The sequence below is a fragment of the Mandrillus leucophaeus genome, unplaced genomic scaffold, assembly GCF_000951045.1.
Source record: "Mandrillus leucophaeus isolate KB7577 unplaced genomic scaffold, Mleu.le_1.0 Scaffold224, whole genome shotgun sequence".
NCBI classification, from domain to species: domain Eukaryota; kingdom Metazoa; phylum Chordata; class Mammalia; order Primates; family Cercopithecidae; genus Mandrillus; species Mandrillus leucophaeus.
Genome location: NW_012102299.1, coordinates 2858139 through 2858345, shown reverse-complemented (window position 1 = coordinate 2858345; position 207 = coordinate 2858139).

Below are 207 nucleotides of genomic sequence, written 5' to 3'. Positions count from 1 at the left end.
AACATGAGTTTATACTGATGTCTCCAATTCTAATCCATTACCACATGAATTGGCCTCCTAATCTTGGTTATCCCACTACAAAAATGAGACACCTTGCTCCCACCATCTGTCATCCATTTATTCAATTGTTCAATTGCAGTACATAAGTATAGTAGTTTCAGAATTGTTAACCTAACCCATGTGGAAAATAACCTTTTTTTTTTTTTT